At 32.4% G+C, this 19,396-nt stretch overlaps 1 long non-coding RNA gene across 1 annotated transcript in view; it reads left to right on the top strand.

Annotated features, from left to right (window-relative positions):
- Positions 1-19,396, top strand: part of LOC122514491 — a 779,718-nt gene that overhangs the window by 50,385 nt on the left and 709,937 nt on the right. The window contains exon 2 of the long non-coding RNA XR_006303066.1: positions 16,256-16,259. This is a non-coding gene — a long non-coding RNA (uncharacterized LOC122514491). The remainder of the gene's footprint in view (positions 1-16,255; positions 16,260-19,396) is intronic.

Raw genomic sequence — 19,396 nt, forward strand, 5'->3', positions numbered from 1 at the left:
GCAATCAACACATCTTAACAAGAGTCAGATCTTAAATAATTACTTAAGGTGTTAAGCTTACCGAATCGCCAACGTGAAAATGGTATCGTGAAACCGTTAGTCGAAAACCCATGTAAATACACTCCTTGTTCAAGATAGAAGAGATGTTTACCAAACGGCAGTGAAATATTGCGACCAGTGGCGAAACCACAGACAGACGAGAGAGTAAGAGAGAGAGAGAGAGAGAAAGACAATAGATAGAGATGTTAAGTGGCGTAGGAGGGATGATGTTACCAAAAAAAGTTGGAGTACGTCGGATCTAAGCTGCTACTCTCCACCAGTTTCGTCAATATTGGTTTCTGACTTTCTTAAGTTCAAACTATCCTATACAATCAAATCACGAACAAACTTTAAGCAGAATTATTTTTTATTGGTTGCCGAGTTTGATATCACAAACTAACATACATGTACGTGCATTTGCAAGAAATACAAACACACGTACACACACTTGCAATACTTCAAACTCGATCGGTGGAGCCACAATTAACCGTATTTTCTTTAGCTAGATGATTTATTTTTTCCTTTCTACTTGCAGCAACTATACACAGTCTCAAAGCGATTTCTTTCTTTCTCTCTCTCTTTCTCTCTCTCTTACTCTCACTCTTTTTCTTATTCTTTCTTTTCTTCAAGCTCAACTTACTTCTTCTCCCTTCAAGTCGGGTTAGTAAAACTTTGTTTCGAACTTTAAACCATTCCTTTATTTCCTTCGGTGTGGAAAGAACTGTCTGTGAATTCCTTATTTATGAACCTAACTCCTCGTGGAAGGAAAAATTTCTCCGTCGTATTCCTCCCAACCTCATTCAAAACGCCGTTCATAAAATTCAACTATAACCGACAACGTCTGTATTCGATTGCGAAGCGTCCTTTAACGAATTTTTACGGACCACCGGAGAGAACGCGATGCAGGAATTCGAAAGAGGGAGGAGAACTGAAATTCCATTTGCAAACATTTCAAAAACGGTAACCGCATCCTCGACCGTTGATACCCGTGAGTGCATCAGATACGCGTAACCCGGAACCATCCTGAAAAAGTGTGCATTTGTGAGCGTGTATATGTACTTGCTTACACATAGATACATATTTGCACGCGCACACACGCACGCACGCATGCGCGCACGCATAACATATATACCTGACGGTATAAACGTACACGTGTGAACGAGCCGGCGATAAAATATTTTATGCCACGTTCTTGGCTAATTATTTTACCTTTTCGATGGCACATGGGCTGGTGCGTGGAAATTGCGCGCGCGTTCACGTTAAAAATATGTCAACTAATATCGTCGCTCGTGCGCGAACTTACGCGTTATAACAACGTTCCCCTTCCACGAACCAAAAAAAAAAAGAAAAAAAAAGACAAGAGAGGTGAAAATAAAAAAAGTAAATTTAATTAATTGAAATTTACAAGGCATTTTAATCACGGCTTCGATGAAGATAAAATTAAAAATAAATTGTTGGATGTAATTAAAGCGTCAAACATCAATGAAGGGAATGTCAATTTTTCGATTCACCGATGCCGCATTTGCTCCAGTCCATATATCCTCAAAACCATCTCCCATGGGATTATAAGTGTCTCATAGACCACACATATATTTAGCGAACAGAATCAATATTTGAAAATAGACATAACATGGATTTTCAGGGTATTACGTTGGACTTGTTATATCCTCGTGTCAATAGTCGTAAATGGAATGTTGACGAACGTCTGCTAGTTCCTACCGATGTTCGCTTTGGCAAAGAGACAATAGTCACAGATATGTTTGGCAGTCACGTTTCGAACGACAGTAGTCACGAACATTATCAGATGTAACTGCATACCATGGACAAACAACAGTTTGTCTCGTAACAACATAGTAACTACTTACATACCTATATCGTTACATGTTACCTAGTACACGGGAGATCCCTATAATAATAATAAGTATCTACTAAACGCGATGATGATAACGCATTTTCATAATACTTTGATTTGTACAAAAATTCACGTATAGTTGTTATCCCCAAATATTATCGTTTAAATATTTAAATCCCATAAAAACCAATTACAAAAAAAACTAGAAGGAAAATGAAATTTCTCGATAAATCAATAAATTCTATTATAAAATATGTCAAAATCTTTTAAGGATCTTAATTTTTGCAAGACAATTGGAATGTATATATAAGTTATTATACGTGTGAGATTTTTTTTTTAGAATAAATGTAGTAGAAAATTAATTAAAGAGATTTAAAAAAAGATGTAAAACTCGAAAGAATGAAAGAGACAGAAAAATTATGAGAGAATAATATTATTCGAGAAATATATATATACTATTAAATTTTGTCTCTCATCATTGTTGACATTATTTCCATGCAATTTGTATCTAAATTGAAGTGGAAACTGATGTTTATCCGAAGAAAAGAATGATATGACACAAAATGAAAAGAAAACATTGTCTAAAAAAGAATTTTTTACGAATCATTCAATTACATTGCTCTATTAACGAAAGGAAAGTTCATAATCTGGCCACGCAATTAGAGATTTCCAATAAGCGTTCCCTCGAACGAATTAATCAGTTTTCTATGACAAAGACACAAACGTTAGGGTTCGCAGAAAACAAAATGGAAAATTTGAAATTTCACGGGAAAATAAGCAGCATCATAAAAGTGCTCTCTTCTTCTCATAAATTTTTCTCCTAAAGCTTCGATCGGAACCCACAAAAGAATAATCATTGGCGCTCGTCGGCGTAGAAAACGAGAAAGGAAGTTAAAAGGAACCTTATTCTTCTTCTAGTAAGTAACTCGACTCTACGATCGATCTATTTTTTCCACTTCTCTTTTTCTTTCTTTCTCTCTCTCTCTCTCTCTCTCTTTTTCCCACCCCTTTCATCCTGTCAAATTCAATCTGATTAATCGCAAGTGAACGTTCAATTGGATAACTTAGGACGAATATTAAATTACAATTTTCCATCCAATAGCAAATATTTTAACGAAAGCAATTTTCAATTTCTGCAATCATTTAAATCTTAATAAAAAAAGGATCAAACAAATTTTATCGTTAATGATGTAATTTACGTACTACAATCAAAAAAAATCCAAATAGTAAACTTTTGTTTCGTTCCAATAAAATCATCAATGATTGCTACATAATTTATCCGTGATAGAAAAGATATATAGAAAAATTGCAAGAAATCCAAGTCAAGATGACAATTATAAAAATAGATTAGAAAAAGTAAAACGTACTATGAACACGCGCTTGACTACTCTCTTCGTATTGCGACAATTACAGCAATTATCACGGCATAAACAGCGGATTTACAGGCAAGCTGTACGAACAATACCATATTCGAGCTTTAATGGTGATGTGTATCACGGTATCGTGGGCCATTAGCGCGAGACTTTCCTTTCGTTTCTCTCTCTATTTCTCTCTCTCTCTCTTTCTCACATAGATAGAACACACGTGCTTGGAGCGAATGTTAAATATTCGCGACAATTACTTTAAATTGCTTCGACGATTCGGCATTGTACACTTCTATTCCACTTCAGTGGTCCCAAGGAAGAAAGTGAGCGAGTGCACGGCAGGACAGCGAGAAAGAGAGAAAGGAATGAGAGTAAAACGTTCGAAACAGAAGGAGAGGAAGAACTAAAGGAAGAGCCGCTGGGTGGAAGGTGGCGACTCTATTATCGCACTTACATTCTATTACCAAGGACTACCCGCTAGTGCAGCCACGGAGTGCAGACTTCGCAGCGCACGGCCGGGCACCCTATTCTAAAGTTAAACTCCACCTCTGCCATTACGAGTCGAGTAAAGCTGTTTATAGCGTTTAGCAGCAGATGCTACACTCGTAACAGCTTGCAAATGAAAACGATCTCACCCCCTCGCAGTCTTACACCCACATCTTCTACTATGAATCCACGCCTTTCTCTATCTATCTATTTCTCTCTCTCTCTCTATTTCCCTCTTCATTTCTCTCTTTCCCTCTCTCTGTTCATTGGTTGGTCGGTGAAATGGGGAGTAAAAGGGTGCAAGGTCGATTCCGTGAAAAGCGCCTTCTAACGAATCTAAAATTATTCCTTTTATTCGCCGTAAATGCCTCCCCTTAGGCAGTCACGCTCTAAACCGTTTCAATCGCTTCAAACAGGGATTTAAAACCACATTTGGTTCACTTTAAAAAGCGTTAAATTCTTTCCTACCCTGTTGAAGAATTTACAATCTCGCTTAACGCGCTTACCATCTATTGTGGTATACTTTACTCGATCAAGCTACTAAAATCGCGCTTACAAGATTCCTCAAAGAAAATCAAAAATTCTTTGAACGAAACAAAGTCTATATATAGGTATACGTACACGTATATGCTATATACATTTAACTATCTATTTGCGAATACTTTTACAAGTAGACTTCAAATAAAATGTGTAGATATTGTAAATATTTAAATAGTTTTACAGGTAAATTACTTTAATCGATTTCTTCGCAATATTCTACAAAGTTTCTACTCGATTCGGCCAGAATCGAACCAACTTTGACTATTCAGTAAATGTATACACATCCAATGTCAAAGTTACGTAGGTCGTACGAAACTCAATTCACCAGTCTTAGTGCATCGGATTTAGAAAATTACGAGAAAACGAACGAAACGAGATCCCCGCCGTGGGATAGAAGTGCCCTTTATTCTATGCATTTCGAACACGGCAAACGCTCACACAACCATGTTACTTATTAACATTCCAATTTATTTCTCGAAACTTATTATGTATCCTACACCTTCTCACTGCAAAGATCACAGACCTTTACGAGTGAAATCGAACAACAAGTTTACTAATTCAAACTGGTTTCTTTAATTATCTTTTCTAGGAATTTGTAGTTAAATTCTCCTTGAAATACGATAAAGGAAGAACCATTCATTCGGGTATTAGTCATCTCATTATAGTATTTAATCTGACTTATTAAAAAATAGGTATAATCTTTTGCAACATAAAAAGTCTTTTCCTTGTATGTGTATTGTTCTTCATTTTGTATTAGAAATCCGTTTAATGTATTAGGAGTAGTAAAAATTTCTCTTTTTGTTTTGATTATAAAATTTCATCATCAAGTGATTCCTCAAGGAATATAAAACTCATTAGCTTGGAAATCCATGTGAATAAACGTAAGCCCTACCCAACCCAAGTATACTTCCATTCGTTATCCAAACTATGATAAAACATAAAGCACACTCAAGTACTCGAACGACGAATGCTTGGGGCTATGAGCAAACGAAGGAAATTTGCAAATTATTCCCATTTCTTTTTTTTTCCATTCTCCAACAGGAATTTAACGACTACTAAAGTATTTCCTACATACTATAATATAAGGCACAACAAGCTTAGTTTACTACTGACTAAACGAAGCGCTTTCCAAAATGGAAAAGCCAAAAGCTAATCATAGAAAGCGAGACATAAACAAGCGATTTAAAAAAAAAAAAAAAGAAAAACAAAAACTTTGTGGAATGTTTAATGACGCTCGTAGAGCTCGGCATTCGTTTAATTTGTTCTGAACTTTGGTTAAGTGTTTAATTAGTTAACTTTACATACTATGGAGCAAGGTACGCAAACACTTAGTAGGTAAATTACAGGCTGAGCCATTCTATAACTTTCCAACATCCTCGGTAGTAAGTGTGTAGTGCATAGTAATATCTCTAGCCCCCACCCTGTCTACAATCCCTTTCCCTCTTCGAAGCAGCTAATAATATGAGGAAGCTTCGGGTCTAGACAAGGCAATCTCCTAAATTTTCCAAACTGACTCTCTCTTCTTCTTCTTCTTCTTTCGCCCCCTCTTTCTACTCCGTTACATGATCTCTTTTACAACTATCCTCGTGGATTATTCAGGTAAGAATTTTACTCGCCGCTTCTTCCTATCCGTCTTCTTCGTCTTCTTCCCAATGAAAAGAGGCTTATACCCTCAAGAAGGTATTCCGCTTCATCGAGATGCTAATTTACTTATCTAAGAAATATTATCATCGTGAAAGAGGGCTCGGTTCCTCTGAGAGGCATTTTAGGGCCAACGTTTAACTAAAGTATCGTTAATCGAACTGTTCTCGTTATCATCCTCCTCTTCATCGTCCTCGTCCTCGTCCTCGTCCTCGTCCTCGTCCTCGTCATCGTCGTCGTCGTCGTCGTCGACGTCGTAGACGTTGCCATCGTCGGCAATTATCGTTGATATTTTATCAAGCAGGAATACATCGTTAACCAAGCTGCTATGGAAGCAACGATCGACGTACCGTGCGACAGCGTAAACCATATTCGACGTTTTAACAAGAGTAATGCATCCATACTTAACGAGAATACCCACTCTTTAACATACACCAACCGTGATTAATAGCCCGTCTCTTTTCTCTCTTCCTATCTATGTCTCCTTCCTTTCTTTCCCTCCTACCACCTAGATTGGTACATCGAGCTTTAAGATCAGGCATGCGTGAGCCAAGAAATAATTTGTCAATTAATTAATTCCACAACACGAGCGCGTGCCTTTCTTTACGTTGGAGTAATTTAACTTTAAGGAAATCGAATCGCCCTCAAATCGATTAAAGCTCATCGTGGTTCTTCCGCAGATTGATACCGCATTTTTCAAAACATTTATTTTTAAAAACCGTTGAAGCGAAATACGATCACGAAGTCAATAATTAGAGTTAATTGCTATTTCATTGTTAGATCGAGCAGAATATAAGCTTTTCAAACTTTCAGTCTCAACGTTATTATTTAAGAAATGTTGATATGTATATGTATATACTAAGGTAATTATACGTATTGTTTTTACTAGAACAATACTAATTTTCGATTATTGATCTATTGGTTAGTTATGAAATGTAAATAGTAAAATTTAGGAAATAAAAAAAAAATAAAAAAAAAAAATTTATATTTTTGAAAAACATATATATAAAGAGAGATATACTTTTCTATATAGAGCATTTTATATTAATTTTATAGGAAATATAATTTAAAAAAAAGGGTGCATTTTCACAAATATTTAGAGCTATATTAGTTATAGAATTTTTAATAAAAATGTATATGTCATATTTAATTTTTATGTGTGCCTTCAGAAATGCCTTTATACACATATATTTTAAAAAGTAGCAATTATTAGATGCTCGATTAGGACAAAAATAAAAATATGTAGAAGATAAATCCAACGATGATCACATGTAACAAAAAGAAAACTATATTAATCATACAATCAAGTGATACAATAGCCTGACATATAAATCGTCCACTTCGCAGATGCACTTTTCATTTAAATTCCCTATTTACCGTTTGTGAAATAAAATGAAATTTAAACGCGTGATTTTACATTTACAAAAAATATATAAAAATAAAGAAATAGGAAAAGTACAAATATTAAGTTACTAAAAAAAATAATATCTATTAATTATTATAAATTACTTTAAAACTGCATTATATAGAAAAAAAAATTGCAAATTTAAAAAAATATGATCACAGTGTAAAATCTTAAAAACGAAACAAGAAAAGAGAAATTACTGTAATATTTACCGAACGTTATTTAAGCTTCAAAATTTAATAATACAAAAATTTTAATATTTGACTCTAACTAACTAAAAACATATGTACCTTTTGGACGATTCAGACACAGATTTGGTGTGCCAAGGAGATGGAATGATCCATCATCTCCAATTACAAGTACAAATTAATGACGAGCAAAAAGATTATACAATAGAATATAAAATATGACTAAAGAACTATTCTCGAAAAGTTCGAACCTATTGTTGAACCTTTGAAAATACCTCAATAGCCTATAGTTGCCCTCTTCAGCCACAATTAAGTGGGGGCCTCTTCGGCATTAGCCTCTTCGGCGTTTAGCCTCTTCTTTCTTCATCCCTGAAAACTGCATTGGACATTTAATACGTGCGAACAAGATATGATCTCTAATACTTCTTTTGCAAATTAACTTGTATTTTGTTTGATAATTCTAATTTTCAATTATTCAAAAATTAATTTACATTTTCCGTTAGTTATTCAAGCTCGTGGACCATCAATTAACTTAGAGTTTATTGACATATACACGAGCACAATTAAACGAATGTCCAAGCAGATAATTATCGATGACCTAATAACACGTCGCACTTTTAATGTCAATAAAAAAAATAGAATTGAAATAAATAATGCAATAAATGTTATGAATTTTCTTGCAATATTTTCATTTCATTCATTTGTTATATTTCTAATGGAGAAAATCGCGATTGTGCGAAGTGCTAATATTATAATACTTAAAACTAAGTATCAAATGGATCAAAGTATTTGCGAATTTGTTCGACTCTGTCTCGTTCGAGATAGAATCGAAATAGAAATAAATCTTTCAAATCGTTGCAAATTCCTTTGAATCTTATGATACATAATAAAGTTTACAGAAGAGTTACAAAATAAATTTACAGAACAAGCATAATAAAATGAATAAAAGAAAAATTTTGTAACAATTCTGTATAAACCCGGAGGCCAAATTTCCACTCCGGAGTGGAAACAAACCTAATGCCTTTTCCGGGCCCTACCTGCTTAAAATTAAAGTGTTCACATTCGCTCAGAGAAATATACTACCTGCCTGCCAATTACCCGTATTTAAAAAGTGCAAACATACATACGTACCCACCCACTCTCTCCACGATTCTCTCACATACCACCAGGGTGCATAAGCCTAAACTAGAGAGCATGCCCCGGGGCACCTCCGACACCCTAGTTCAAACGCGTGTTTTCTAAACTTATGGGAGTACGTACCAATGCTGTAATCGACTGCCAAGGCTAATGATTATTGCAATGATGACTAAGGCAAAAATACTGGTACATACTAGTATTTATCAACATACTAATATAATACAAGTATGTCATATTACCACAAATAAATGTGGGAAATCTACTATTAAAAACGATTCGAAAAAAAAATGAGAAAAATTTAATATAAATATAAAAATATAGAAACACTCGTATTTGTCATATCACACGTGAAATGTAGAAGTAGTGTTCTCAGTATTAAATGATGTATTAATTAAAAAATATCGCGAAACGATGTACAAAACACTCTACCTAATACGCACACACAGGTGTAAAGTACATCGTGCAATCACTAGCACAATGACAGCCGCCAATAGGGGAAAAACTTAAAACTAAACCTATACTGACCGTTTCTCACCCATACGAGTAGCACCTAGGCACACGCATAGATGAGAACGCAGAAAGTATAGGGGGGAGAAACGGGAGATTAGTATATTAGAAGCTGAAAATCCTGATCTAAAAAATATGATTAAAAACACATATATACATAACATATAAATATACATTTTTATAAAAATTCATCTAAGCGACTAAGGACTCTACAATTTATTTGATAAAAAATATCTTTTAATATCTTTTAATATCTTTTAATAGATTTCAAAACCTCGGACGACTCCTTTCATTAAGTTGGCTGTTCTAATAAAAGAACTGGGCTTTGAGCCACCACTTAACTGCTAGAATCTATCCGTCGCGAATGGTTTTGTCTTCTTGCTCATTTATTTAAAATATCGAAGTATCGATATATCAAATTTAATCGCGATTAGATAAACTAAGTACGAAGCAATGCATGTAAGACATTTATTACATGCTTTTCTGGACGAAATCGAGTAAATTAATGCTCGATCTCATCACTACTAACCACGAACAAAACACGTAATATAAAATAAAGTGTATTAATCAATTGCATTATTAATTAAATGAATTTAACCGGTGAGACAAGAAAACCTATCCTGAACTAATATAAAATATACAATACAATAAAATACAATATACAATTTTCATGAGTAACTCCTAGAAAGAAATTACTCATGTGCTCGTCACTAATTTATTGAAATAATTACAACCAGTAACTCGTGCCGATTAGGACCTTTCATCCTCGACATGATTGAGCACCGGAGGGACTTTAAATTTTTTGACTCACTGCGTAAGAAGTTCTACGATGGCTCCAAAACACTCCTACTTCGCAGCAAGTATTGTAGTCTGACGATCGAAGAGAAGCTCGATTTGCTATTGAAGGAGATCCACTGAAGATCAACCGAAGATCCACTGAAGACCCATCGAAGATCCACCGAAGATCCATCGAAGAATTCATCCAACATTTTTAATAAGGTAGAAAGTCCGTCGTCATATCTGTAAAATAAAATAGAACAAAATGATAAGTTATATATAATATGATCCAAAATCATATCAAACAAAAACGAATAAAATGTTAATAAAAATGAATACTTACAATGCATTCCAATGGGATGAAGCTCAATTGCACCATGGCGATGCATCTCGCGTGAATCTAATAACACGTTAATAACGAAAATAAGAAACTATAGATGAGTTTCTTATCGCGAAACCGAAATTTTATTATACGGCGAACAACACTGATTCTAATTCGCGTATGATTTTAATTTATTATGCGCCCGATCACAGATTCTACAACTGCTTCCAAAGACTGCTTTGCACACAGTCAATGCAAGTAAAAAAATCTTCATTGATGCACTGACTCTAATACGCGAACAGTCTGTGCGACTGTTTTAAAATAAAAATACAACTTTTCTCGAACAAAATCTAATGCAATTACTGCTTTGGTCGCAGTTAATTTAATATGAAAAATTTCTAATACAATCGCGTAACACGAACAAATTGAAATGAGCGAACGAACGTGCTTCTAATCCGTGATTTTAATTATATTCAATCGATACAACACTCCCGTATATTGCTTCGCGCACGATTGCAATCTGAAACAAAAATAAAAAACAATACTAATAATATCATTACTATTACTAAAAACAAATAAATTTTTGTTGTATTATTAAATACAAAAATATACTCACTTTGTATCTCCATCGATGAATGCACGATGGGTCTCCTACCCTTAGGATGACGATGACAATGCACTAACACTGATTCTACAACTGCATTACATGCAGTTAATTCAATTAACACTAGATTAATGGACTAACAATAAACCAATTTGACTCATATTAAATTTCTTTGCTACATATGCTACATATATATAAAATTTTAATATTATTTTTTTTAAATATACGTTGATTTTTAATACCATAATAAAATATATGTAAATATTAATTCCTCCTCTCTACCCATTTCTTCTTGCAAACAATTTTGGTAAGTTTTTAAAAAATAGTAAATGAAACAATAATGAAAAAATCTAGTGTTAAGCGAATTTCCAAGTGAATTTAATTAATAAATTGTAACACTATTCCAACGATGATCTGAAACAAAAATAAAAACAAGATTATATAGACCATTGATATAAAAACGTTATTATAATAATTGAGAAAATGTTTTATATAAAAATTGACTTACATTTATTCTTGAGTGATGAATGCACGATGGGTATCCTACCCTTAGGATGACGATGAGCACACGTTTAAACCGAATAAAAGAAACTTACGGAGTTTCTTAACCGAGCAAACGAAACTTTTACATACGGCGTACAACACTGACTTTACTTTCCGATTCTTTTATATTTTATTTTATCGATGCAACACACGAGTACTTCATTGCCTACGCGCTCGATTGCAATGATGTTCTGAAACAGAAAAAGAAAAAGAACAATTAATATCATCGTTACAATAAAAACCATTAAAGTTATCATAGAAATGTTTGATACAAAAATATACTTACTTTTAGTCTTCATTGATGACTGCAGGATGGGTATCCTACCCTTAGGATGACGATGAATAAAATAAAATTAAATAAAACTCTGAAAAGCTGAAACATACTAAAAATTATATTACATACAATTAAATATTACAATATTTCCTGAAATCATTCCTGAAGGCATTGCACACTTTCAAAGATATTTTATCATAAAGAATCAATATAAATTCAAGCAATATTAATTGCCTTAATCTCACTACTTGTATAATATTACATACAAAGTATGTAATATTATTTAAAATATTAATTGAAAATTTTTTAATTTATAATATATTACTCAATAAAGAGTAATCTAAAAAATAAAACTTTTTTATACTATTCTATCTAAAGAGAAACTTATTAAAGTATTTAATGTTAGAATGTAGAAGTATTAAACGTTAGACAACGTTAGAAATAAAATCAATAAATAGTTTACTACGTCACGTTCGTTAGATCTTTACTCGTTGAAGGACGGAAGGGGAATGGAGATCTAACTGCGTACATCTCGTAGAGGTATCGAATGCTCGGTGCTCAGCTGTTTACGTTTCGTTTCAACGTTTATTCTTCTGTTTTCACTTATACATTTGATTTCCTTTATATTATACAAATGTAATTTTATTTTTTACTTCTCTTAGATTTCCGAGCATTAGGGAGTCTAGAAAGAAAACATATACCCGTTCTAATAATTGTGTTTACTCTTTTTTATCTTCATATTCATCGAGGTAAGCGTTCTTCTTTTTTTAACCCGTATAGACATTTATAAAAAGAGAGGGAAAGAGAGTGAGAGAGAGAGAGAGAGAAAAAGAAAACAAAACATTCACCTACAAGCAACTATGAATGTGTATGTATATTTGTAGGAATTTCTCTAGGTGATAACAGAAGAAAGACAACCGAAAAAAAAACGTAAACAGTCAAGCACCGAGCATTCGATACCTCTACGAGATGTACGCAGTTAGATCTCCATTCCCCTTCCGTCCTTCAACGAGTAAAGATCTAACGAACGTGACGTAGTAAACTATTTATTGATTTTATTTCTAACGTTGTCTAACGTTTAATACTTCTACATTCTAACATTAAATACTTTAATAAGTTTCTCTTTAGATAGAATAGTATAAAAAAGTTTTATTTTTTAGATTACTCTTTATTGAGTAATATATTATAAATTAAAAAATTTTCAATTAATATTTTAAATAATATTACATACTTTGTATGTAATATTATACAAGTAGTGAGATTAAGGCAATTAATATTGCTTGAATTTATATTGATTCTTTATGATAAAATATCTTTGAAAGTGTGCAATGCCTTCAGGAATGATTTCAGGAAATATTGTAATATTTAATTGTATGTAATATAATTTTTAGTATGTTTCAGCTTTTCAGAGTTTTATTTAATTTTATTTTATTCATCGTCATCCTAAGGGTAGGATACCCATCCTGCAGTCATCAATGAAGACTAAAAGTAAGTATATTTTTGTATCAAACATTTCTATGATAACTTTAATGGTTTTTTATTGTAACGATGATATTAATTGTTCTTTTTCTTTTTCTGTTTCAGAACATCATTGCAATCGAGCGCGTAGGCAATGAAGTACTCGTGTGTTGCATCGATAAAATAAAATATAAAAGAATCGGAAAGTAAAGTCAGTGTTGTACGCCGTATGTAAAAGTTTCGTTTGCTCGGTTAAGAAACTCCGTAAGTTTCTTTTATTCGGTTTAAACGTGTGCTCATCGTCATCCTAAGGGTAGGATACCCATCGTGCATTCATCACTCAAGAATAAATGTAAGTCAATTTTTATATAAAACATTTTCTCAATTATTATAATAACGTTTTTATATCAATGGTCTATATAATCTTGTTTTTATTTTTGTTTCAGATCATCGTTGGAATAGTGTTACAATTTATTAATTAAATTCACTTGGAAATTCGCTTAACACTAGATTTTTTCATTATTGTTTCATTTACTATTTTTTAAAAACTTACCAAAATTGTTTGCAAGAAGAAATGGGTAGAGAGGAGGAATTAATATTTACATATATTTTATTATGGTATTAAAAATCAACGTATATTTAAAAAAAATAATATTAAAATTTTATATATATGTAGCATATGTAGCAAAGAAATTTAATATGAGTCAAATTGGTTTATTGTTAGTCCATTAATCTAGTGTTAATTGAATTAACTGCATGTAATGCAGTTGTAGAATCAGTGTTAGTGCATTGTCATCGTCATCCTAAGGGTAGGAGACCCATCGTGCATTCATCGATGGAGATACAAAGTGAGTATATTTTGTATTTAATAATACAACAAAAATTTATTGTTTTTAGTAATAGTAATGATATTATTAGTATTGTTTTTTTTTGTTTCAGATTGCAATCGTGCGCGAAGCAATATACGGGAGTGTTGTATCGATTGAATATAATTAAAATCACGGATTAGAAGCACGTTCGTTCGCTCATTTCAATTTGTTCGTGTTACGCGATTGTATTAGAAATTTTTCATATTAAATTAACTGCGACCAAAGCAGTAATTGCATTAGATTTTGTTCGAGAAAAGTTGTATTTTTATTTTAAAACAGTCGCACAGACTGTTCGCGTATTAGAGTCAGTGCATCAATGAAGATTTTTTTACTTGCATTGACTGTGTGCAAAGCAGTCTTTGGAAGCAGTTGTAGAATCTGTGATCGGGCGCATAATAAATTAAAATCATACGCGAATTAGAATCAGTGTTGTTCGCCGTATAATAAAATTTCGGTTTCGCGATAAGAAACTCATCTATAGTTTCTTATTTTCGTTATTAACGTGTTATTAGATTCACGCGAGATGCATCGCCATGGTGCAATTGAGCTTCATCCCATTGGAATGCATTGTAAGTATTCATTTTTATTAACATTTTATTCGTTTTTGTTTGATATGATTTTGGATCATATATATATAACTTATCATTTTGTTCTATTTTATTTTACAGATATGACGACGGACTTTCTACCTTATTAAAAATGTTGGATGAATTCTTCGATGGATCTTCGGTGGATCTTCGATGGGTCTTCAGTGGATCTTCGGTTGATCTTCAGTGGATCTCCTTCAATAGCAAATCGAGCTTCTCTTCGATCGTCAGACTACAATACTTGCTGCGAAGTAGGAGTGTTTTGGAGCCATCGTAGAACTTCTTACGCAGTGAGTCAAAAAATTTAAAGTCCCTCCGGTGCTCAATCATGTCGAGGATGAAAGGTCCTAATCGGCACGAGTTACTGGTTGTAATTATTTCAATAAATTAGTGACGAGCACATGAGTAATTTCTTTCTAGGAGTTACTCATGAAAATTGTATATTGTATTTTATTGTATTGTATATTTTATATTAGTTCAGGATAGGTTTTCTTGTCTCACCGGTTAAATTCATTTAATTAATAATGCAATTGATTAATACACTTTATTTTTATATTACGTGTTTTGTTCGTGGTTAGTAGTGATGAGATCGAGCATTAATTTACTCGATTTCGTCCAGAAAAGCATGTAATAAATGTCTTACATGCATTGCTTCGTACTTAGTTTATCTAATCGCGATTAAATTTGATATATCGATACTTCGATATTTTAAATAAATGAGCAAGAAGACAAAACCATTCGCGACGGATAGATTCTAGCAGTTAAGTGGTGGCTCAAAGCCCAGTTCTTTTATTAGAACAGCCAACTTAATGAAAGGAGTCGTCCGAGGTTTTGAAATCTATTAAAAGATATTAAAAGATATTAAAAGATATTTTTTATCAAATAAATTGTAGAGTCCTTAGTCGCTTAGATGAATTTTTATAAAAATGTATATTTATGTTATGTATATATGTGTTTTTAATCATATTTTTTAGATCAGGATTTTCAGCTTCTAATATACTAATCTCCCGTTTCTCCCCCCTATACTTTCTGCGTTCTCATCTATGCGTGTGCCTAGGTGCTACTCGTATGGGTGAGAAACGGTCAGTATAGGTTTAGTTTTAAGTTTTTCCCCTATTGGCGGCTGTCATTGTGCTAGTGATTGCACGATGTACTTTACACCTGTGTGTGCGTATTAGGTAGAGTGTTTTGTACATCGTTTCGCGATATTTTTTAATTAATACATCATTTAATACTGAGAACACTACTTCTACATATCACGTGTGATATGACAAATACGAGTGTTTCTATATTTTTATATTTATATTAAATTTTTCTACTTTTTTTTTGTAATAAAATCGTTTTGAATAGTAGAGTTACCGCACTTATTTGTGGAAACTATGATATACTCGTATATAACTAGTATGCAATATATACTAGTGTATACTTGTATTTTTCCATTAGTCATTTTTGCAATAATCACTAGCCTTGACAGACGATTACAGCATTGGTACGTACTCCCATAAGTTTAGAAAACACGCGTTTGAACTAGAGTGTCGGAGGTGCCCCGGGGCATGCTCTCTAGTTTAGGCTTTTGCACCCTGGTGGTATGTGAGAGAATCGTGGAGTGAGTGGGTGGGTATGTACGTATGTTTGATCTTTTTAGATATTGCCAATATATAGGCAGGTAACATACTTAGGTTTGAATGTTTATTTAATTTATAAGTAGGTAGGGACCGGAGAAGTCGCGCGGTTGTAAGTTCCACTCAGGAGTTGACAAAATTTCTTCTCCGGATACTATACAAAGTTTCAGCAACCTTTAGATTCATTTATCATTTAAATATTTCTTGTATTTTTTCCATATATTGCTGATGCTCTGTACTGCGAGATATAAATCAGTATCGAACGATTCAAAAGTCTTTGCATTTTCTTAAAAATTAATTTTTTTTCGAAAAAGTGAAGATAGCTGAATACGTTGGATACTTACTTAATATTAAGTATATTAACGCTTTGCTCTTTAGTAATTCCTACTGAATACTTCATTTGTTTTATATGTGTAGTAAATACAAAGTAAAGTAAAGATAAAACATAAAAGTAGTCGAGTAAAAAAGTAAGACCATAATTTGTGTATGACAAAGTTTCTCTGCTTTCGTTTAATATTATTTAATTTTTAAATGCAAAGTGTTAATAATAGGTTCATCGATTAGATCAAATATCTGTTGAGGCATTCGAATTAATGTAACTGTACGATTTGTATTGTAAAATGCGCTTAGAAAAAGCCTCGCAGCAGAGTTTAGGGCATGAAGAAAGAAGAGGATAAATGCCGAAGAGGCTAATGCCGAAGAGGCCCCCACTTAAATGTGGCTGAAGAGGGCAGCTACAATTGAGACTATTGAGTTATTTTCAAAGGTTCAACAGCAAGTTGGACCTTTTCGAGAATAGCTCTCTAGTCATATTTTTATTATATTATTTTCTTGCTCGTCATTAATTTGTAGTTATAATTGGAGATGATGGACCATTCCATCTCCTTGGGACACCAAATTTGTGTCCGTTAAAATCGTCAAAAAGATGCATATGTGTTTAGTTAGAGTCAGAAATATTAAAATTTTTATATTATTAAATTTTGAAGCTTAAATAACGTTCGTTAAATATTACAGTAATTTCTCTTTTCTTGTTTCGTTTTTAAGATTTTACACTGTGATCATATTTTTTTAAATTTGCAATTTTTCTTTTCTATATAATGCAGTTTAAAAGTAGTTTGTAATAATTAATAGATATTATTTTGTTTAGTAACTTAATATTTGTACTTTTCCTATTTCTTTATTTTTATATATTTTTTGTAAATGTAAAATCACGCGTTTAAAGTTTATTTTATTTTACAAACGTTAAATAGAGATTGGATAAAAGCAAATAGGGAATTTAAATGAAAAGTGCATCTGCGAATTGGACGATTTATATGTCAGGCTATTTTATCACTTGATTGTATGATTAATATAGTTTTCTTTTTGTTACAGGTGATCATCGTTGGATTTATCTTCTACATATTTTTATTTTTTTCCTAATTGAGCATCTAATAATTGCTACTTTTTAAAATATATGTGTATAAAGGCATTTCTGAAGGCACACACAAAAATTAAAAATATGACATATACATTGTTATTTAAAATTCTGTAACTAATATAGCTCTAAATATTTGTGAAAATGCACCCTTTTTTTAAATTATATTTCCTATAAAATTAATATAAAATGTTCTATAGAAAAGTATATCTCTCTTTATATATATGTTTTTCAAAAATATAAATTTTTTTTTTATTTTTTTTTTATTTCCTAAATTTTACTATTTACATTTCATAACTAACCAATAGATCAATAATTGAAAATTAGTTCTGTACTAGTAAAAACAATACATATAATTACCTTAGTATATACATATACATATCAATATTTCTTAAATAATAACGTTGAGACTGAAAGTTTGAAAAGTTTATATTCTGGTAGATCTAACAATGAAATAGCAATTAGCGCTAATTATTGACTTCGTGATCTTATTTCGCTTCTGCAAAACAACATTTCTTATGATGTAGGGAATACGTATCTCATCAACTCAATTAATTACTATCGACTATATAATACATATATGATGATACATCGTCGCAACTGAAGAGAAAGTTCAAACCCAACTCATGATAATATGTGTGTAATCGTAGACGAGGGAATGTACGAAATCTCCTATCACTCTACCAATCGACACACACCCCTATTTCGTCACTCTTGACACTAAGCTAAGCAATTCGGTATCATGCTGGTAATTAATCACAGGAATGAAATGTTAATTAAAACGGAAATTACAGAGACGTGCGTACCGCGCACCACATCGCAAAGCACTCCCACTATCACATGGCATACTCGCATTTCCCCGGATACAATAAATACTCACATTTGCAGATTTATGAATATAGCCATGCATCCTTTAATTTTATCCTCTCTTTTTCTCCAACATTTTGCGTATTCGACTTTAATCAAATCTGTTTACCTTTCAAACGTATATCGTTAATTATTGTAGCGTATGCGTACATACAATTAAAACAAATGAAAGTAAATTATCATCGTTAAATATTCCCCCCCATAAAAATTATAAGAATTAACTAAAGAAATTTGTAAAATATGTTTAAAAATTGTTAAACAGACGCAATTTGTTCCTGTCTCGTTAATCGAAGAAAAAATTACCATTTAATACGGATGTATATTAATCAAAACGGCCTTTCAAGAACACATCTTTTATGGCTAACATAAGCCACAAGCTTTTATGAACCAGCAAAAGTGTTTTTCATAAGGGTAAACATATTTGCACTGTCGGTCACGTGCAAATATTTTGGATGGTTCAATTTAGATAATGATACTAACCTACTGTGTAATCATTTCATAATATATTTCCCTAAAAAAAATAAGTTTTCTCATTTTTCATGGACCTACAAACAAGGAAACAAAACATCGAAGCTCACCCTACTATACGTCGTAAATTTGTCATATTTATATTCAAGATCTCGCATATAGAGGACAGAAATACATATGTACGTTATGTAGATTAAATGTTTTATACGCGATGAAAAATGTATAAAAATTTGACTTTTATTTTAAAATCTTGTATTAATCAACAGAAACTTGATTGTATAGTGTTATAGTGGACTGGGATTCAAGGTAAATTTCTGTATCAAAACATAAGCTAATTCAGGATCCAGATGTCTATATGGCAAGTAATATATGTGTGTATTCATTATACGATATCTAGATACAAGAGAATATTCGTGTTACATCATGGCTACT

The sequence above is a fragment of the Polistes fuscatus genome, unplaced genomic scaffold (genome assembly GCF_010416935.1).
Source record: "Polistes fuscatus isolate 324 unplaced genomic scaffold, CU_Pfus_HIC Scaffold15, whole genome shotgun sequence".
Classification (NCBI taxonomy): Eukaryota; Metazoa; Arthropoda; class Insecta; order Hymenoptera; family Vespidae; genus Polistes; species Polistes fuscatus.